Source organism: Protopterus annectens, chromosome 10.part0 (genome assembly GCF_019279795.1).
Source record: "Protopterus annectens isolate FY-2018-M chromosome 10.part0, PAN1.0, whole genome shotgun sequence".
Lineage (NCBI taxonomy): Eukaryota > Metazoa > Chordata > Ceratodontiformes > Protopteridae > Protopterus > Protopterus annectens.
The window spans coordinates 1,817,371,926-1,817,394,493 of NC_056744.1; the positions used below are offsets into that span (position 1 = coordinate 1,817,371,926).

Genomic DNA, 22,568 nt, shown 5'->3' on the forward strand with positions numbered 1-22,568 from the left:
GGGATAGATTCCTGACCCAGAGACTCCCCATGCTTTGGAACAAGATTCCAGTATAAATCAGGCAGAGCCCCTCACTAGCACTCTTCAAGAGAAACCTTGACGGGTGGATGGGAAACAGAAAATTTACCCTGGGGATCACTGCAGTGGCTCTGCTGGACAGAGGCGCAGGGAACTAATCTAAGGGGGTGGCGAAAGCCAACACACTCTGGCTAGGCTTATAAATGCCCTTGGGGCAGATAGCCTAGTACTTTCCTATGAACCTACCTATGCTCATTTTATGGCTGCCTTACCTTGTCATAGGCGTTTATTTTGCTGTCTCCTAGCCTTATTTTATATGCTCATAGTATTTAGCTGCCTTACCTTGTTATAGGTTTGTCTTTGGCTCTCTCCTAGCCTTATTTATATGCTCATGTTATGCCTGCCTTACCTTGTTATAGGTTTGTCTTTGGCTGTCTCCTAGTCTTATTTATATGCTCATGTTATGCCTGCCTTACCTTGTTATAGGTTTGTCTTTGGCTCTCTCCTAGTCTTATTTATATGCTCATGTTATGCCTGCCTTACCTTGTTATAGGTTTGTCTTTGGCTGTCTCCTAGTCTTATTTATATGCTCATGTTATGCCTGCCTTACCTTGTTATAGGTTTGTCTTTGGCTGTCTCCTAGTCTTATTTATATGCTCATGTTATGCCTGCCTTACCTTGTTATAGGTTTGTCTTTGGCTGTCTCCTAGTCTTATTTATATGCTCATGTTATGCCTGCCTTACCTTGTTATAGGTTTGTCTTTGGCTGTCTCCTAGTCTTATTTATATGCTCATGTTATGCCTGCCTTACCTTGTTATAGGTTTGTCTTTGGCTGTCTCCTAGTCTTATTTATATGCTCATGTTATGCCTGCCTTACCTTGTTATAGGTTTGTCTTTGGCTCTCTCCTAGTCTTATTTATATGCTCATGTTATGCCTGTCTTACCTTGTTATAGGTTTGTCTTTGGCTGTCTCCTAGTCTTATTTATATGCTCATGTTATGCCTGCCTTACCTTGTTATAGGTTTGTCTTTGGCTGTCTCCTAGTCTTATTTATATGCTCATGTTATGCCTGCCTTACCTTGTTATAGGTTTGTCTTTGGCTCTCTCCTAGCCTTATTTATATGCTCATGTTATGTCTGCCTTACCTTGTTATAGGTTTGTCTTTGGCTGTCTCCTAGTCTTATTTATATGCTCATGTTATGCCTGCCTTACCTTGTTATAGGTTTGTCTTTGGCTCTCTCCTAGCCTTATTTATATACTCATGTTATGCCTGCCTTACCTTGTTATAGGTTTGTCTTTGGCTGTCTCCTAGTCTTATTTATATGCTCATGTTATGCCTGCCTTACCTTGTTATAGGTTTGTCTTTGGCTGTCTCCTAGTCTTATTTATATGCTCATGTTATGCCTGCCTTACCTTGTTATAGGTTTGTCTTTGGCTGTCTCCTAGTCTTATTTATATGCTCATGTTATGCCTGCCTTACCTTGTTATAGGTTTGTCTTTGGCTCTCTCCTAGCCTTATTTATATGCTCATGTTATGCCTGCCTTACCTTGTTATAGGTTTGTCTTTGGCTCTCTCCTAGCCTTATTTATATGCTCATGTTATGCCTGCCTTACCTTGTTATAGGTTTGTCTTTGGCTGTCTCCTAGTCTTATTTATATGCTCATGTTATGCCTGCCTTACCTTGTTATAGGTTTGTCTTTGGCTGTCTCCTAGTCTTATTTATATGCTCATGTTATGCCTGCCTTACCTTGTTATAGGTTTGTCTTTGGCTGTCTCCTAGTCTTATTTATATGCTCATGTTATGCCTGCCTTACCTTGTTATAGGTTTGTCTTTGGCTCTCTCCTAGCCTTATTTATATACTCATGTTATGCCTGCCTTACCTTGTTATAGGTTTGTCTTTGGCTGTCGCCTAGCCTTATTTATATGCTCATATTCTTGAGGATAAAAGTAGGAAGTTCCCTGCTCTTCACTGCATTTTCTTTACTCTTCTAAACGCCAAACCTCTACACGCGATGGAAGGTCAGCTTACAAGTTTCTTCTGTTGCCAGACTTTTAGTACTTGGTCTGCTAATATTTTGTGCAGACTGCCTTATACTCACAGATATTAATTTTACCCAACACAAATAATTCCGTATGTGGTAGATGTGAATACCTAACTAATATGGAGACTTCTCACTCACTTGTAAACTTTCACTGTGAGCTTCATATTCCTCCACTACGCTTCCCTGATCGCACCAAGATGCCTTAGCCTGAGGCTGTAAAACGATTACTTCCAGAGTCTCCTAGAAATAAGATCCAAGTCTCAGCAAAATTCAGGCCACTCACACAACCTATGCACACCTCCTAAGAAGTAGATAGGGTGAGCAAACACACACTTTTAAATCATAGCAATAAAAATGTTTTAGTGATAAATGTACCTGACAACAGTCATCTAATTTGTCACTAGCAAGGCTGGACAAGAATAGGGTTACAGTTAGTTGTCTTTCTGGTGCCAGGGTCTCTGATGTTACAAGGACGCCAAGAACCCAAAATTTTTACAAATTCAATTATGATACGGCAGTGTGCATGTCAGAGTGAATAACTAAAAAGGTGTAGAACCATGAAGGATATACAGAGAGACATGTCAATACTTTGCATGCATGTTATAAGTGAAGGTAACTCACTAGTCCTGAGCAGAATCCTTCCTTCACCTCAGATTACACCTAGATACAGAGATGAGCTTGAGTATTTGGTTAAACACTTGGTAACACACCAGGGGATGCGGAGAATGTCAACATGAGACAGGATGTTCAACAGTCCAGCTTGCTTTGCTAAGGATAGTCTGCACGTCTTGTTTCAAGGCCTTCTCATACGGGCTAAAGCCTTTCTGCTGTTATAGTGCCTTTTAAGGCAGAGTCCATTTGATATACATTCCAGTGTAACTAACCTGTCTGTCCCAAAATCATATTGCATTAAGGTGTCTCTCTTTAATGCCAGAAGTCTCACCAATAAATTGCCTGATTTTTTTGAGGCACTCATCCATTTGGATAATATCCATGTCCACTTAGTTACTAAAACATTTCTAAAACCTAGAGAGCACCCCTCATATACCATAAGCTTTGTGCTTTTCATGTCCAATGGCATCTATGTTGGTTGTCTGCATATTTGTCACGGAATGCATTACCTTGAGGCAGATCCCTAGGGACTCGTAAATTTAACTCTGTGAACAGAGATCACTCTGGTAGGATTAATTATCAACTAATAACTTGTTACAGAACAGTTTCTTTGCCCTTTATGACTATCTGAGATTCCTCCATGTTCTAAGTGATCTTCCTGTTAGAAAAAGCTTCCTTATTAAACTGTAACACTTATACCTTCAATACAGGATATGTTCAAAAATTCCTGGACTCCATAAACCAAACTTCCCTTGAGCAGTTGATAGCTAAGCCTACTAGAGAGCGCACAATTCTTCAAATATGGACACCTTCTGCACAACTACTCTGGTATCAATTTCCTTAGTGAAATATGACTATAACATTTTCACCTTCTCATTTAAACTCCCAAAAGCTCGAACAGCTACTTCTACTGAAATAAAAAAATTAGAGATATGCAGACTACTATGTCATAAGAAATAAAATTCACTTATTGTACCTCTACAGACCTTGATACAGAAGAAAGCTTTACCAAGGAATTCTACACCCATTTAGAAGCAAGCAAAGTGCTAGCAGTCCCTACCAAAACAAGTATCATGGGGAAAAAAAAAAAAGCCTCCCTCATTTGTTAACTAAATCCAATGCCCATCTTCGCGGTGATGGTGTTAAAATCACTACAAAAACAAACAAAAATACCCCAAAGACATTATCAGGTCCACTAAAGGAGTCCTTTAACTTGGGCTGGCCTCTGAAGTCAAATGTAAATATAAATCTTTAACTGTGTTATTAAAACTAAAAATCAGTACCCAACATTGCTCATGACTTATTCATAATGGCACCTCCTGCTCTGAAACAGTTATCATTGCCCGTCTCCTTGTAAAAGTATTTACTGCCACTTTCATTCGTCAGACTTTTATTTAAAGCCCCAATCCCTTGCTCACCACATTATCTGTAAAAATCACTTACTGAAAGTACTAACCAAGACCAAAAATGCTTTCTTCAGGGGACCTGACAAATATACCTGGTTGCATATTTAGTAATGTTAAACTTGTGTCTTCAAACTGTGTAACTTACATTTAGCTACTGGTTTTTGTCCCTAATGAGGGGTGCACAGCAGTGGTGATGCCCCTCTGTAAGGGTAGCCTTACAAGTGCCCCAGGTAATTCTTAACATAGCAGTCTTACAAGTCTCATCTGCAAACACATGAGATATATTATAACTAACATCAAACAATGATATCAATAATTTTGTTACCCAAACAGTTTGTTTTTGTGAGGGGCAGCCTGTCTGTTTCTTTTGGCAAACTTATCTGAAAGAGTTACAAAGGCTGCAGGTGGTGGCCATGCAGTGCAGATGTTATATCTTTATCTAGCCAAGGCCTTTGGCACCATCCACCATGTTGGCATCATGTAAAAGCTAAATGCTTTAAAATTGATTCATATGTGGTAAGACGGATAACAAATTGGTTAAAAGACAGAACCCACAATGTGAAAGTTGCAGGAGCCTAATCCGGAAATATGAAAGTGACCAGTGGAGTCCCTCTGAGCTCTGGATAGGGTCCTGTCCTTGTTGGTGTTTACTTCTCTGAGCTCTAAGTAGAAAGCCAAGTGTTCTGTTAAACAGAGTTTGCAGGTGATTGTTAACTGGGTGTTTTTTTGTAAACTCGCCCTGTAACATAAAACCCTTCATAATGCACTAGCCGTAGTAAACTGTTGGTATACTAAAACAGGGCTCAAACTAAACGTTAATAAGTGTAACATTACTTTTGCTAGACAACCTCTCCTCTTCATATTGTCTAGAATTCACGCCTCTACAAAATAAAAATGTAATTGGGGACCCAGGTACTTGGGTTGGTAGCTTCCTGTCTTTTTACTATTATGTGACATTTATCAGGAACTTGTTTCGATTTATCCCAGGTAATAGCCAACAAGTTATCATAAAGTTATAAACAGGTAATTACTCCCCTATGCTTGGTATTGATCTGACCAGTTAAGTACAATGTCCCCTTCAGGATATATCTCACTAAATGCATCAATCAATTATAAAGATCACAAAGGTTCCTAATGAAAAAGATCATGGGTCTAAAGTCACCTGAGTTAGTAAGAGAGGCTGGAAACTCTGCCTCTTTATTCAGTGCCTTAATAGACTTCTGAGGGGGAATCTGTCTTGCTTACCCCACCATTAGAGATCCAATTGTCCTGGACCACTGTTTCTCCACAGTTGAATATGTCCATCATTACTAGAACCAGGGACACACATCTTCACTGACCGGTACATAAGCCATGATGGAGGGAAAGGTTTATAACCTAGTGCCTCCCAAACCTCATAAACTTCCTTTGTATGTTCAGCATTGCGATTCACTATCATCCTTTAAATATAAACTGGATATCTGGCTGAATATCTATAAATTCACTCAAGGATCAACCAGGCAGGGTACTGGCAAGGCGAGAATGGTCATGAAACTCTTATGTACTTGGAATATTTAAGCGTCAATGGTAGAAGCTTCCCCTTAAAGGAGAACTGCACCCACAGACTCAAAAAAACATGTTTGTTTCATCATGGTTTGGTGTTTCCTACATTTTAACACCAGTCTGGGACTACAGGTTTACGTAATTTCTGAGTCTGACCACATGGTGTGTGGCACCTTGAAATAATTTTGATTGTTTAGGTAGCCTCTAGGGATCCCTCAATGCAGTGCTTGTCTGTAAAAAAATAATGTCACACGGGCCTCTTTTTACATGCATACATTTCTGCCTTTCAGTCTGTTAGCTTTAAGTAACATTTTGTGCCATTCAATGACTACTTAAAAACACACAGTTTACAGAAGAGACTTTTCAAAGTGCTTTTTACTGCTGCTTTTTAGAATGGATAAACTGCAGTATTTTGTGAAGCCTGAACTGTACTACTTTGACTCCACTTCTATCCCCCTTCACACCTAACTTCCCTAGCTGTCAAAGTGCTAAGGGTAATTTGAGCTGTTACCTGCTGGGATTGACTGCTCACAGCAGGAGACACGACTTGTGTACTGTTCTAGACTTTACTTTGTATATGGGGAGGGGAAGGACCAGGGGCTGTGACATCACAGCATGGGTGGGTTTTTAGGACAGTCTTGGCAATGTCAGTTTGGGGAGGGAAGCAGCCAGAAAACTGCCTGCATTCATTGGCCTTTATGACAGCTGTGAATTGGAGACTGCAGCAAGTTTTTCCAGGGCGGGATACATTTTTTTTTTAAAGTGAAACCACCACAGTACAGTAAGGAACTGTTCTAGTGGAGATAAACAGTTGATTTAAATATTTTAAATGCTGTATTGTTGTTTATTCATAGCAGGGACAGTAAGCAGGGAGAAAAAGGGCAGAGAAGTTGAGCACTTATTAACAGAATCCCATTGTCCTATAAATTCAGAAGTCAAGTTTATTAAATTGATAGAGGAAACATGATGAATACAGCAGTGAAGAATGTCAAAATGTGGTTGTAGAAGTCAAGTTTCTGAAAGACCATTGTGTTAGAAGCTTTAAACTTCTCAAACAAATCTGGCAAACTGCAGAACACTCAGTCGGTGGATTTAGAGATTCTCCCCACCAGTGTCAGCTTGCTAATGCATGCTGTTTGATCAACAGAACATTAAGAATCTTTGATTCAGAGGTTAGACGAAGCCACATTGTGAAACATCTTATTAACAGTTAATTACCATGTCTCTTTGCATTGTCCGACCTGACCACATTAATATTCTCCCTTCCAGCCTATCAATTGCAATAGTATAGATACTACAACATATATCTGGACACCCATGAACATGCTTACACCCTCCAAGACATTCCCCACCCCATTTACACACCCAAGCAGCCACAAATACATCCATGCATGGGGAAATTAGTGGAACCTGTTCCTGCCAGCACTGAAAGGCAAATGGGTGGAGTCTGTTCTGTCAGGGTCTGAAAAATACCTCTCAACTGTACAGATTTTCACATAATGTCCAGATTGTTGGCCTGTTAAATTGTAAAATTGAGGTTTACTGGCAAATCACTGCCATTTAGTTGAGGACTGAAGTCAGAGCAGAAAATGACCAACATTTGAGATTCAGACTTCATGTGCTTCAGAAAATTAATTCTAATGCAAAACCTGTCATTCTATCAACTTTCTAAGTTTGTAATAAGAGCAATATTTCAAACTCGTCCCTATTTTTGGGCCTTTGTTCCCCCATTATTTGTGGCTCTGTCCAGATTTCATGCTCCTAGAGGTGGAGAGCTATGGACTTTGGAAACAGAGAGTTTGAGTCAATTTTAGCCTGTCCCTGAAGCACAGATGGGTACATGATGTTCGTTCCCCCTCCCTCTAAGCTGTAGTGCCCTTTTACATCAACAAAATGCAGCCTTTTGTTCCCTGCGGCCTGTCTTGGAATTGTGGAGAATTTTTACAGCCGGCTTTTTCTTCTCTCCCAAACAATTATCTATCCTTTTACTGTAACTTCATTATTTGTTTTTAATTTTATAGCTGGAGATTCTGATCCTTCCCCTGGACCAGCAGTTTGGAGTAATAATAAGGAATTCTTTATTAGCACTATAAATGCTGTCAATGTTAGAAACGGATTCTCCCAGATTCAGCCCTGGCCTCAAGAACATGAGCCTCATCTACTCCTCACTGAGAAATGGATGAACCTTGCATTGTGTTCCTCCTGTCCTTCACAGCCACCGTGTACTACAAAGCCAGAGACCTGGAATTCGAGCCAGGGATGTGTCAATCCCGCTCATGTCTGTCAGCTACTCCTCTGCTTCTGCAACACCAGTACAGAACCAAATGGTTTACTCTGTCAGTGTTCTGAGTTGGTCTGATGTATATTCCCCTTTTCTTCCACTGTTAACTTTCTCCATACCTTCCTGCCCTACCAAACATAATGCCATAGTTATTTACCTACTTTCCTTTCATTACTGTGAAAAGCCCTTGGTGGGAAAAGCTACATATTAAATATATTTGCACAGACAGCTAGCATGAGCTAAGTTGTGTATATAATTTAATAGGTGATCACCAAGTACAGTGAAGTATTTATATTACGTTATGGTCATGCAACTGTTTCAAACATTTTAGCACTCTCTTTACCAGTTATATAAAGCTGCATTGAAATTTTAGCACTTTGACAACAGAAGGCATGTGCATATTTTACCCAGTTGTTTAAAGTAGGGGGCTTAATAATGGGATTTCATTGTGATGGGTAGAAGGGCAGGAGTGATTTCATTGGGACTTTAAATTCTAGACGGCATAAGGTTACATTAAGAAGGGATCTTAGTGATGGGATTGTTACAGATGTAGGACCATTTTGTTATGTACATTTTCAATGAGATTTTAAATTTTAGATGACTGTTCTGATGTGTTTGGACAGAGTGTAAGTGCCCAGAAGTATAATTCTCAGGTTTTTGAGGAAACACCAAGCCTGTGTTCATTCAGTGCATTTCTTTGTAAGGTGCATACCAGTTTAATAAGGGTCTGCTTGCAGGTCATCTGCCTGGGCCGTAGATGATGCTGTGGTCAGTTTTAATACAAGTGAGGGCTAATAGATTAGGTAGCTGTAGCCAGTTAGGGGACTGAAGCGCAAGGCAGTGATGTGTTCGATCATTGTAGTTACCAGCAGACTCTGCAGTTTTATTAGAAGATTGTCACAGATTGGTTAGTAGGGGTGACCAAGTTAGTGAAAATTAATGAGGCACATAGGAGACAAAGAAGTCGAAGACGCACAGTGCACACAAGAGCATAGCTCAGACCTAATATCAAAGATGTGATATCATAAAGAGGGCTTGATATAAAAGATTTGACATTGTAAGGAAGTCCTACTTTGTTTTTGTTGTTTTATCTAAACTGGATGTGTAGATGAAATCTTGGTTCTGTGGTCAGGTATTACTCCCAAAAGTATTGTATTTTGTACTAGCTCAAGGCTAGTGTTACTGACCAATAGTCTGCTGAGTTGGAGGTGAAAACACTGTTGATTCAGTTTTGTCGTCTGGGAGCTGTGTGGAGACGTTTTTTTAACATCACATTGTACATAGTGACATGAGTAACCAGACACTAATAGGAAGCAAACTGTGGTACCGTTTTCCATTGTTATTGTCATGCACTACACGTTCGTGTTGCCTTAACAATTTTCATTCATTCCAGTAATATGTGTGTGTGTGTATATGTGTATATGTGTATGTATGTATGTATGTGTTTATGTATGTGTATATATATATATATATATATATATATATATATATATATATATATATATATATATATATATATATATATATATATAGCCAAATTCCTGCCTTTCCTTAAACTTCACTCCTCCTCCTCCTCCTCGCGAACATTATTCTGCATGTATTGTTGTCACAATTTCCATTTATTTCTATATAATTTCTTCGTCCCATGAAGATCATGCCTCCAATTTTTTTCTCATTTATAGTATTCCATACTTTGCAGTTAATCTAGATTTTTATCTCCATTTCAAATTATGTTTTGGCAGCCAGTAGCAATAAACTTACACCTTACTGTGTCTGGGCAGTTGAGATCCTATCTCAGCTGAAAGAAGCATTTTCTTAGTTACAGCCATTTGTTTCCACAACAAAGTATACAGTAGGGAATTTTTAAAACTTGCAGACTCAATATTTTATGAAAAAACATGTTCCCAGTTACCTCTCTTATCCATCACACCTCCAGCATTTGCTTTCCAACCTAAGGAAAAAATCCTCTGAAGTCCTCTGACTCTGAATCTTTTGGTGTATAAAGTACCTATGCAAACACTTCATGAAAAGGTCCTAAACCTTCTGGATATTTTTGCATACCTGGGAGCCGTATATCTTTCCATTGATCTTTGTACATTGCGTTTCCAGTCTCTCTTCCCAATCTTTTCTGGCCTTCTTTGATGTAGTTATCATGCAATACTTTTGTTTAACAGCAGCTTCTGTTCTAGATTCAAATAAAAACTCCACCAGAGCCGGTCTCTCACACTTCGCTCCCCCTATCCCTTTGTGTTTGTGTGTACTCTCACACACTAGTGCAGTTATCTTGATATTGTATTAGGTGTGCTGGGTGGAAGGCTGCATGTATTTCGTTTGTATATATTTTAAGAGTAAAGGTCCTAATATCAAACCTTGTGGCACACCTGATGTTTGCTGTGGAGTTTACTGTTCCTCTCCTGGCTTACGCATGTTGTGCTGTTGAGATACCTTTTAAACCAGTCGTTGTACCATGTGTGAGGCTCGCTGTCAGGTGTACCATGTGTGAGGCTCGCTGTCAGGTGTACCATGTGTGATTCTCGCTGTCTTGAGTCTCAGAAATAGCATGGCATTTGAGACTATTTCATGCTCTGGATAAGTAAAAAAAAAAAAAAAAAAAAAAAATAGGGATGCAAGCATTTCACCTTGATTTCTGCCTTTCATGAACATAGTTTGTGAAAGTTAGTAATGCTGCTTTTGCCCTGTGGTGTGGCCTAAGCTATGCTGTGTTATCAAAAGTAATTCTTTCTGTGTTGCGTAGCTGATCAAGTTTAAGTGAAGACATTTTACAAATATTTTAGACAGAGGGAATAAAGCGACTAAAGATCTGCAGTTTGGAAGTTCGAGATTTGCAACCTTTGTGCAAGGGAGTAATGCAGGAAGTTTGGGAACTATACTTCTGGTTGTCACTGCACAGAGATGGGCTGGTATACCCCCCACCCATTCTTCATCCAGTATTTGCTTTTTTCAGACCATTCTACCCCAGCATATTAAAGGTAATCTAAACTAAAATCCTCTTTGGTCTTGAGCACCATTCATTGACAGTATTCCTTTTTAATTGATCACCATGGTGTTAAGCACAATCCTGTACTGGGAAGAACATTATCTGTTGCACAGGGTTTTAATCAGTAATTTTTAAAGGCTCAGTAGGTTTTAACCCCCCCCCACATATAACTATTAATTTGTCTTGACAGAATTCCCCACCATGCAGATGAACATGCTTGGTACAGGTAGAAAAATCCTATTTTTCAAATGTAGTTAGCGCTCCTCCCCTTTCTGACATTGAGTTATTCTTGTGATAAACTGGTTTTAATGATACTTTGAGAAATTATTTCAATATACAGTTCATATTCATGACAAATATGCCCCCTGGGTTACCGCTGAAATTTATTAGGCCATAAGAAAAGAAAAAAAAAGCTTAGAGGCTCAGATCTAATAGTTTCCCTACATTGAATGTCTGCTGTACAGAAACAACTGCAAACATTTAAATGGACAGACATAGGCACTCTTTCTCCTATTCAGACAAATCTCCCTCATAGACAACCCAAATATTTTATGATGAGAAATTGATTTATCAGAAAGACACACTGTCCAAGTATTATTCTAGAATTAAATAACTTTTCTTTCACCTCACACCACAAAGAAAGCAATGTGCCAACTTATTACTTTCAAATGAAGACTTCAACCTTCCTTCTTCATCGATCTCGACTCAAAATACTCTTCATAAAACTGAGCTGTTTCCATCCTTTAAGTTGAAGTGAGTTTCTCTTGCACAAGTAACCCTTGGTTTAAAAGCATCTCTACCTATGGCCATTTTGGGTTGTGTGGCTTTTCTGCCCAATTTCTGTGTGGAAGCAACACCTTCATTTAGTGTGTCTGTGTTACTTCGGTATGTCACTTTAAACCAGTTGTTTCCCTGACTTCTGGAATGCTGCATTATTATACCCATCCCTATGTCTGGCCCCAAAGGCGTCTTTATTTCATTTAAGCACTAATCCTTTCTGTCTTATCTGTCCAGAATTTTAGAAAAAGCTGTTTCCACACTCTTTAAACAATATATTGAACATTTTCCATCCTGCTAAATACATTGTAGTTTTGCAGGGAGTCTGTACCTCTGCTGCCCTCTACTCCTTCAGTGGTGGAATATACCCTGCCATGGAATCTGGTCAGCTTAACTATTTGTGTTTTTAACCATGGCTTTTGAATCTTTCTGTTTTGTTCTTCTTCCTAAATGAGTCACAATGACATGTACCCTAAGTGTTATCCAGTGATAGTCTGTCTGGGGAGCAGAACTTACTGACTCTGGGTTCTGGACTGTATATCATTTCCATCCTGTATGAATCAAGAGACCTTAAAGGTTCTGTACTTGGGCTTGTATTGTTCACTATTTATTAATACTATTACTTTTCAACCAGTCTATTACATTTTGCTGGTGATTCTATATGATTTTTCAGGCAACCCCCATCAAAACTGTTGAAAACGACCCTACAGTTGCTACTGCGTGACTGATTCATCTGCATGGAGTTTAACATTAATTTATACCAACCAAATCTATACCCCTTTGCTACGTTTAAAACATTTTTCCTCTTACCTAAGGGTATTTGCCCCACCAGGTATCCATTTTTAAAGCACACTTTTCTTATCCCCATCAACAGCCTCCAGGTCATCCTATGGTTTCCTCAGATTTTCTTAAGCTGAGATACAGTCCCTTTAAGTTCTGGGCGACCTGTGGGCATCCTCTTGGTATGCTATACCTGGTGCATTTCCAAATGGACTACACCCAGGGGCTGTCCTTAGTATGTGTTCAAGCCACCAGAAAGGCCTCCTGTCTGCATGGAGAAGTGGAGACCATGCTGGGAGTTTCTTCCAGACTGTTGTGTTCCTCATTTTACTACAGAGCATATGGATAGCAGCTTTGTGAATGAACCTTATTTGTGCCACTTGTTTCTGTGATCTTATCCTTTGTCAGTACAAAAACCTCATAATTACAGGTGAGGGCAGGGACAAAAGTTGACTTGACTGATAAATACACAGATTTGTCTTATTTTTGTCCTGCATTTCTTTTCTCACTTCACCACCACAGTCAGGTACTTGACCTGTAGTTAGGTTGCTGTTGTGTCCATCCACTGGTCAGCCTTGCAGTCACCTCTACTGTAAACAAGACCCCAAGATGGTTAAACTTCACCATCTGAAGTAGCAGTTTCCTTCTCACCTTCAGAGGCAGTACACTCTTTTCCAGGTGAGATCCATTAACTCTGATTTGGAAGTGTGTTCTTACCAACGGCTTCACATTTGATCATAAATTGTTTCAGAAGTCAGGTGAGGCTAAGAGATTATCGCCATCTCTAAATAAACAGATGTAGATCTTGTGTTCCTGAAATTGATTTTTTTGTATACCTCAGATACATATTTACATTTTCCCCATCTGAAAGTTGCAAATGGGAAGGGAGACAGTACAGCATTTTTAGAGTCCAACACACCCCATGAAGTGGCTTTGTGCTTTATGGGCCTGGAGAAGTCATATAATGGTATACGCTGGAATGTCTTGGAGTGACCCTGCATGACTGTTGCCCACCTTCCTCGCTCAGTATTTAAGGGAGAACAGCTGTGTCTGCATTGTCAGTGTTAAGCTGAAGATGATCTTGCTGGACAGTTTTCAGGTTCAGCTCAGGTGTAAGAATTGTACAATATACAGTTGTGGTATGCATATTACCGATGCAAGAGTATACGTAAAAGGTGGCATTGACATTCATGCATAAGTGCATTGCTAAGAAAAACTAGACTTTAGATAGAAACAGTGTGTGTCCTCTCAGGTAAGCCTCTTAGCAGGAATAACAGAGGCGATTAATGTGTTTCTTTCTGATGTTTGTAGTGTTGGAGTGGTTTGTTTCCTTTGCTGAAATATTTGCACTTTGCTTGTTTGTAGAGGGTAAGCCTTAAGGTGTTTACTGAAAGCAGAGGAAATGATGGTGTCACTTACCTGGGAATGAACTTCCAGATTTGGGGGCCCATAAGTGAGAACGTCACCTGATTCTTTAATTTGGATAAATGCCACCAGTAATTTCACCTTGCAATACCAAACTGTTTTTGTTTATTCAGAATCTCGTACCCACAACCAGTCTTCAATACCTGAATAGATTTAACAGCATCTCCCAGATACATACTTTATTTTGTAATACTATATTCACCCCACCTGTAGACTTCTAATACAACCTTATGATAGCCTTGAATATAATTATCTCTGAATCCTCTTCATACCCACTTTTTAACTACAGTAGTAACAGTTTCTGCTCTACCCAGTTCCTTCCCTCATTTCTTTGAATTTCTAATCACTAATCATGTGATCATAGTGGGTTACTGCGCTTATGGCCCTGGGGCCTTTACAAGCCTAGCCAAGAGTTTATCCCCAAAAAAGGAACCTTAGTGAGCACAAGCTGCCTCTGTCAATGAGGGACACAGGTGAAACCCTTGAAACAAATTTGCGGTTTCCCATCCACTCAACAGGGTTGTGCTTGAAGAGGGTCGATCTGTTATCTATCTGACAAACCCACTAATAACACCTCTTCAAATGCCCGATGTTCAACACGTACCAACAGAAGTATCTTTATACTGTGTAGTCGCCTCTACATTCACATGACTATAATATAATTGGCAAATCTATGTGTAATTGACAATGAACATTACTTATTGTCTGTTTAAAAATGTTTGTAGTATGTTGGAGCTTTTCTTCACGGCCCACAACTGATTTTTTTTTTTTTTTTTGCTAACCCAGTCAGACAATCCTGGTGAACATAAGCAAAATCAATAAGTCCGGTGTGTGGGGCTTAGGAAATGGGGGCTGGAAGTAGAAAAAGATCTGAGATCATATGATGGATGCCTTTCTGAGAGACTGCAGGAGTAGAAGGGAGATCATTCCATGTTTTTGTGAGTGGGTAGACTTGTGACTGGGTGTCAGTGGTGTTCTCCAAACACCGTCGCATGACGTACGCTTTGTACAGTGCTTCATATTTTGTAAAACACTAAGAGGATTTTGTTTTTCTTTTCTAGTAATTTCCTTGTCCAAATTCCAGACCAGCATAGATGTCGGAGATTAAAACAAAGGGAATTCTTCTGTGGAATCCTGAGAGCTGGTGAAGCTTCTGCATTTCCGAGTTTGAAGCCGTACATGTGTGGGAGACACTACTGTTTGTACAAACAATGAGAAATGTGAATAAGCACTGAAAGCAAAGAACACTGGCATCCCACATCTGATTTGCTACACCGTGAGCTGACTTTTTGCTGGAGATTGGTCCTTATGGCTGGGGAGGGATTCTCTGGCTCTAGACAGACATTGTAATTGTGGGCCTTCAGTGGGATGCTCTGGATGAGAACAGGATAATTCAGAATCTGCAACAAATTCATCTTGGCGGGGCAGACAGTTTTATATTTCGACTTATTACATTGAGAGTGTCCTATGTCATTTAATTGTTAATCTTAATTTTTTTTTTTTTATGGTTTCAGTTGACCTGCATGTAGAGAAAGTTTATAATAAAGCAGTCGTTTGATCTTTACAGTGAAAGTCTGATATAGTTTAAGTGATTTCAGTATGCATTGCTTCATTAAATGCAATTACGACATGTACCGCTGATAACTGCAAATAATTAAACGAGCCCTTCAGAAATGGAGAGCATTTGTACAATAAGAGTCATTACTTGTGGTGATTAGAGAATAAATGTTTGATCATCTAGAAATAATACATGGTCACAAACATACAAATACTTGTGTGTGTATATATTTGTTTTAGTGTGTGCGATTGTGTTTGTTGTTTATTGTAGCACTGTGGTGAGCGGTAGCACTGTGGTGAGCGGCTCGGTTAAGGATATTACTGGAAAACAAAGATAATGAGGGACGCCTGCAGAGTATTTAAAGCACCACATTCTAGTACACAGGAGATTCCCAACCTATGGGTCTGAGAAGAGGCAGGGCATGACTTTACCTGGAGTTAAGTAAACCAGAAGGAAGGCACTCTGGATGAGGGAAGGTAAAGACTCTAAGGGAGAAGCCAGCTGTTCTAATTACATGCATAGAGAGAAGGTGAAGATGGTTTGTTGCTCCCTGTTGCTGAAATTAGGAAGTAGCTGCTCGGATGTCTAGAAGTGATAGATAACCCCTTCCGGTACTGAATTTCATGAATGTGTGAGACCTATAAAGCAATTAAATCAGTCCGCATGAAATAATGACCTGGTTAAAATGGTAAAGGCATATGTAAAGCATGTACAACATGCGTATGTTGTATTTATTTTATTTATTTATTTTACATTTGTTTACTGGGATAGTCCAATTGGATATATGTCCACTTTCAGCAGAGGCCCAGGAAGAAAAGTTCCAAGATAATGATGCACACTGAACATTTAGTAAATGCTAGTTTCAAGCATATTACAGTCATAAGCAATACCAGCATTTAGTACATATAGTACTAACTTATTATAAAACACTTTACAAAACATAACATTATTTTCAAAGTTATATATACATAACATTACATTCAGGTTTAAGACACATTGAGCAGCAGTTATACAACTGACCCTTCCTGGAATGGAGTGGTAGAAAAAAGAGTAGTTGAAGGTAAGGCACCTAAGTAATAGAGAGGTCACTAGTCGGGGTTAGTGCAAGGACATAACCAATGAGTTTTGAAGTATTTCTTGAGTTTGTTTTTGAATTGAGTTAGTGAGGGTTCTAGGGTCAAGTCAGCTGGGAGTCTGGTCCATGTTTTTTCCAAAAGAGTTGTCAGAGTCCCCAGCTGAGTAGTTGGATTTGTATGTTTGAACTAGGAGTCTAGTGGATGATCGCAGTGGCTCGGTGATGGTGTAGGAGCTGATGATATTTTTTTTTTAGTGCAGGTGTATTTTCTGGTTGGTAAAGGACTTTGTGCCACTATTAGCTGGTTGAACTGCAGTAGGCTGGAGTTCAAGCCATCCTAGGCGATTTAGGTTGTGACAGTGGTGTATCTGGTAGGCTGTGCCAGTAGCGGTTATAGCAGGATAATAGTTTATTAAGATCTGTTTCGTTTAAGTTGGAGAATAGATGTGAGGTGTAGAGAAGAGGTGATAGTAGATGGGAATGGACAATTGCAGTTCTAGCAAGTGGGATAAGGAAAGGTTTGATTCTGTAAAGACAGCCAAGTTTTTTATTAATGGTTTCGATAGTTTAATATGCACATCAAACTTCAGGTTGTTATCAACTATTACACCTAGTAGTTTAGTTTGGGCTTCTAGGGAGATGATAGTGCCATTGTTAGCGGTTATGCTGAAGGATGGCGGGGGGGGGGGGTCCTGCAGGTGGGGGAGAAGAGGCGCAGCTTAGTTTTGTTGGGGGTTAGGATTAGATGTTGACTGGAGAGCCATTTTTCCACTTTATTGAAAGTATTTGAGGTTAATGTGACTAGAGTAGCTGGTGAGGTGTCAGAACAAATAGATTTATTTATTTATTTTACATTTGTTAACCGGGGGTGTCTGAGCCGAAAAGGCCCTTTTTCAGCAGAGAACCGGGAAGAAAAGCTCCACAAAGAAAAATTACAGACACATTTAGTTATTTAGACATGATCAGTATACACACAAATTACAAGAGACATGTTTTTACAGTGTTATGTGGCACACAAACAGTTACAGTGGAGAGAACAAACAAAATTAATTTTAAAAATAAAGGTAATTTAATAGATTTGTGGTGTACAGCTGAAATTTGGAACATAGGTAGGATACATACATAGTACACGGGTACAGTACATACATTGTAGATTAGCCAGTGTTTGTGAGTAGGATTGAAAACTATTATCAAGTGCTCTAGATTTAGTATGTATGTGTTATCTGCTTTCACTAGACTGGGGAGCAGTCATGGCACTGCCAACTTTGCTTGAGATGTTGCCTGATGAGGTCTTTAAAGGAGGCTTTGGATGATGTGTTTTGAATGCTAGTAGGGACAGAGTTCCATTTTTTAGCCACTGAAATACTATATAGTGCATCTCCAAAGCTATTGTAGCTGTTGGTGACTTCTAGTAGTAGTTTGCTTGATGATCTAAGAAGCCTTTTGGCTGAGTGATGATGTACTAGGTTTTTGAGGGCAGCACACTTATTGGGGAGGTAATAGATAGAATGACTGAGGCAGAGCTGATTGTAGGTTAGGAGGCTGGGCAGTTCAAGCCAGTGGAGCTGTCTCAAACCAGTACAGTGATGAGGTCTATATAAGCAATTTGTAGCAAAGCGGGCAATTCTGTTATAGCAGGCTTCCATTTTGCTTAGTTCAGTTTTGTTGAGATTAGTCAGAATGGGAGATGCATAGAGTAGGGTGGATAGAAGTTGGGAGCGAGCAATGGCTGATCTTGTGTTAGTAAGAAATGGTTTGATATGTTAGAGTGATCCCAGTTTGGCATGTACTTTTTTTAATAGTTAAGTTGAGATGCCCACCAAATTTTAGGTGGGAGTCTATGGTTATTCCCAATAGCTTAGCCTGTGCCACTGGAGCAATTGGAGTAGCATTTGTGGAGTAGATAGTGAATTGACTGTTAGTGTTTTTGTTATAACTGGTTATAATCATAAGCGGAGTTTTCTTTGGATTGAGGATAAGTTGGGCTTTGGTAAGGTAGTTTTCAACATCAGAGAATACTAGTTGAGTTGTTTGCAGGAGGGTGGGAATGTTTTGTGCATCGCAGATTTAGGTAGTGTCATCTGCATACTGAATTATAGATGCATGCTGTGTGGAGGTATGGAGGTCATTTGTGAAGACTGTGAATAGTAGTGGTCCTAAGATAGAACCCTGTGGGACTCCTATAGTTATGGGCAGCTGAGGAGAGAGAATTTTCCCATTTCACACCTTGGTACCTGTCAGTTAAGTAGCTTTGGAACCAGGTAAGAGTGGAATTTGATAGATGATATTGGTTTAGTTTGTTTAGCAGGATTTGGTGTGAGACTGTGTCAAATGCTTTGGACATATCCAAAAAAAAGAGTTGACACCTGCAGGCCTTCATTTTTGAGACAGTTTACTGTGTCTGAAGTAGAGGAGGGTTGTAGTGGTAGTGTGGGCAGGACTGAAACCATGCTGAGTAAGTGACAGGATGTTGCTGTCTAGGAGATATTTTAGAACCGGGATATGGATGCATTTTTATATGATTCTGGCCAGGAGGGAGAGTAAAGCAATGGGTCTGTAGTTAAGTACAGTGGAGGTCCCGCCTTTATGTATGGGTGTAACATAGGATATTTTCCAGAGTTTGGGCACATAGTTTTCGATAATTGATCTGTTTATGAAAGTGGAGACTGGGATAGCAATAGCATCTGCTGTGAGTTTCAAGAAATAGCTGCTGAGTAGGTCTGCTGCTGTTGACGAGGTTTTTAGTTTGGAGAGCATGCTTTTGATTGAATTTTTAAAGTCTGCCAAATTATTGCACTCCCAAAAAATATGTTCTCACTTTCTTCCCCACCACACCTCTAAACTTTGCAATCTACCCGAGGTAAAATTCTTTGGAGTCTGCTTGAGGTATAAAATACCCATGCAGAACACTTCCATTTTGTTCATAGGTTTGTAGGTTCATAGGTGATTAGGCTAATGACTCGAGCCTTGTAAGCCTGTCCACTTTTTCCCAGATTTTACCCAATTTTCTACCCCTAGGGAAAAGGTAACAAGGGTCAGCAAGTGGGGTTTTGACTATTTTTACTGACTGCCTCTGTCCATAAGGGACATGAACACCACCCAGGAGTGAATTTGTGATTTTCCCATCCATCCGTCCAGATTGTGCTTGAAGATGGTCAGGAAAGGGCTCTTCTTAGTCTGAATAGGAAGCCTATTCCAGAGGAGGGACACTCGAGACACACACGTCTCTCCAGCATGATCTATTCATGTCAGAGATCAGGCTTAAATTTTTGAAGCAGGTAACTCTTGTGCAGTGAGTTTTTGTGAATGTGCAACATTTCCATCAGGGCTGGGTCAGAGACTGCCGTGTAGGTCAGACACAGATCACCCCTCAGTAATTGGTAGGAACCTGAATATAGTGATAGGGCTTTTAATCTGTCCAGGTATAACATGGATTTTTTTTTGGGGGGTGAGAAACTTGTGAGGACCCTCCAGCTGTTGCAGTTGCCTGCCAAGGTACATGCGAAAGGGTACTTTGTACTTGATTATTGGTCTGATGAGGGCTGAGTACAGTGGTACTATGACATTCTTAGATCTGGATGCCATGCTCTCACTTATAAGCTTAGCCAGATAGGATTCCCTCACCACTGTGGACACATAGTGATCAAAGTTCATATTACTGTCTACCTAGATCTCTCTGTTCTGGATCCACTCTTGAGGTGGTGCTATCGATGTTGTAATTTGCAGGGATATTTGATTTCCCAAAGGATATTATTATGCACTTCGCATTTAGTTTGAGGCCATGGTTCTGCCACCAGTCATTAGTCTGCCTCAGTCCTATTTGTAGGATATTGGCATTGTTTGGGGAGTCAGTGATTGCCCCCAACTTGCAGTCATCAGCAAAATTGGTCGGCCAAAGGCCATCTACATTTCCCTTGACATCCTGAGAAGTATATCCCAAACAGGAGGGAACCAAGCACGGAGCCCTGTGGTACTCTACTGGTGACTGGCCTCTTGCTGGATGCTGATGCCCCTACTCAAGTGTCCTATCAGGGAGCCATTTGGCTGTCCATTTGGTAACATAGTTTTATGACAAATGTTTTCATGGGATATTGTCATATGCCTTGGCCAGTTCAAGGTAGGCAGTATGCACTGTCTTGCCCTCATCAGTAGCGTTGGTGATCGTCTCAAAGAAGTCCACCAGACTAAGCAGGCAGGACCTGCCCTTGATGAAGCCGAACTGTGTTGGGTTTAGAGTCTGGAGATTTCCTATGTCATTGTTAATTAGCTCCATGATTATCCTTTCCATAGCCTTGCATATGAGGCTAGTCAAACTTATGGGTCAGTAGTTTCCTGGGTCAGTTGATGGTCCCTGCTTGTGCAGAGGGATGACTTTCAATCCTGCACCATACTGGGACAAAGTCTGTCTGGAGACTGTGGTTAAGTAGAGATCTGAGTGGCTCTGCTAGGTCACATTTGAAGCTATTTAATAGGCACCCTGGGATTCCCTCTGGGTCCACTGATGCCATGCTTTTAGATTTAGAGAGCACAGTGACGACCTGTACTTTAGTGCTAACAGGCAAAGGAATGGTATGGGGCATTTTTTGGGGAGTAACCAGAGACGATGAGGGGATGAAATTTGAGCTATACTTATCGGCCAGCAGGTTTGCTCTTTCTTCTGGCTGAGTATTGTTAATGTCATCTACAGCCAACTCAGCACATTGTTTCCTTTAAGATTTTTGGCATAACTAAAAATGCTTTGTGGTTGTCCTTTGCTAGGGAGGCTGTCATATTTAGCTTTTGAAGACTTGCCTAGTCCACTGATTTGCTTGTTGAGACTGAGGGTTTTTTTTCTCTATTATGCTCCTTCCTACTTACCTCTAGACAATAATTGCTTCCTTATCTTGTATAGTTTATTTATGACAGAGGTCTGCCAGGGTAGCTCGTTTTTCCCAGCTAGACCTGGATTTAATTCTGTCATGTATTGCAGTTTAAGTGTTTGTACAGGGTATTTGTATATACTTCTGCCTAGGCCTCCATGTTTTTGGGGTTAGAGGAGCTTTAAAATTACTTATACTCTCACTTAATAGGAGGTAATTTGCCTTGGAAAAAGGAGACTGGTTTATGATCCAATATTTCCAGTGAGGACATTATGCTTGGGGGGGGGGCAATGCTGTCCCATTTTTGTGAGTACTATGTCAAGGATATTTGAGCCCCTAGTCGGTGTACAGACTAGCTGTTCCAGAGCATTTGCATTGACAAAGTCCAGGAATTTTTGAACCTGTATGTTAGTGGTCCTATATGTTTCCCATTTTATGGAGGGGTAGTTAAATTGGGTCTATATTAGAGCACCAAAGTTTCAAAACTTTGAATGTTCTAACATCGACCCCTATTCAGCAAAAGCTGAAAACATCGAACATACAGAACAGTGAATTTTTTCCTAGAGAAAAAATTCGTTGTTACAAAACACATACACACAACACAAGCACACCAAACAAACAGCAATCCACACACACACACACCTAAAATCTTACACCTCACTCTACACTAAACTATACATACACCACTAACTGTCCACTTACCTTCACCCAAACCCTAACCCTAAGGTCCGTCACTATCGTGCACATACCTCACCCGCGCCTACTCCGCCCTAACCCTCACGTCCACACAATCACAAACATAGCTAACCCGCACCCTAACCCTAACTAACCTAACCCGTGCACAATCGCACACTTACCTGAACCCAACCCGTAACTTTCCACCACAGCGCTGAAAATACCGAAGCAACAGAAATGGACAACTGAATTCTTTCCGTAGGAAAAAGTTTGGTTTTCTGTAGCTTTTTATATTTTTCAGCTTTCTCTGAATAGGAGTCGATATTTGAACATTCAAAGTTTTGAAACTTCGATGTTCTAATTTAGACCCATTAAATTCACCCATGAGTAGTGTGTTGGGCTGAGTGGTAAGTGACCAAACCAAGCAGCACAAGCTGAAAATGAAACCAAGAACAAAACACAACGTGACTGGTAACTGACCAGACCTCATGATTAAAATATCAAGAAGCCATATTTA

The 22,568-nt window shown here is 40.0% G+C and overlaps 1 long non-coding RNA gene across 1 annotated transcript in view; it reads left to right on the forward strand.

The window, feature by feature from the left end:
- The window catches only part of LOC122814059, a 52,714-nt gene extending 37,135 nt beyond the window's left edge, over window positions 1–15,579 (forward strand). Inside the window, exon 2 of the long non-coding RNA XR_006366779.1 lies at window positions 14,946–15,579. This is a non-coding gene — a long non-coding RNA (uncharacterized LOC122814059). The remainder of the gene's footprint in view (window positions 1–14,945) is intronic.
- Window positions 15,580–22,568: the final 6,989 nt, after the last annotated feature.